The sequence below is a fragment of the Mytilus galloprovincialis genome, chromosome 5, assembly GCF_965363235.1.
Source record: "Mytilus galloprovincialis chromosome 5, xbMytGall1.hap1.1, whole genome shotgun sequence".
Classification (NCBI taxonomy): Eukaryota; Metazoa; Mollusca; class Bivalvia; order Mytilida; family Mytilidae; genus Mytilus; species Mytilus galloprovincialis.
Genome location: NC_134842.1, coordinates 61,028,048 through 61,028,256, shown reverse-complemented (window position 1 = coordinate 61,028,256; position 209 = coordinate 61,028,048).

Below are 209 nucleotides of genomic sequence, written 5' to 3'. Positions count from 1 at the left end.
CTTACATGTTTAAGAAATGCAACTTCAAAAGTTCAAATAGATATAAAGGTCAAAAAGTTCTCCATTTAACTTAATTTATAGGTTCCTAGCTATATACATGTTAACATGGTTAAGCAATTAGTAATCTTATGTTTACTTCTATTTTAAGGGAGGGGGATTTTTTATACTTAGTGTTATTAAGAAAACAGAAAACACTTCAGCATAGATTT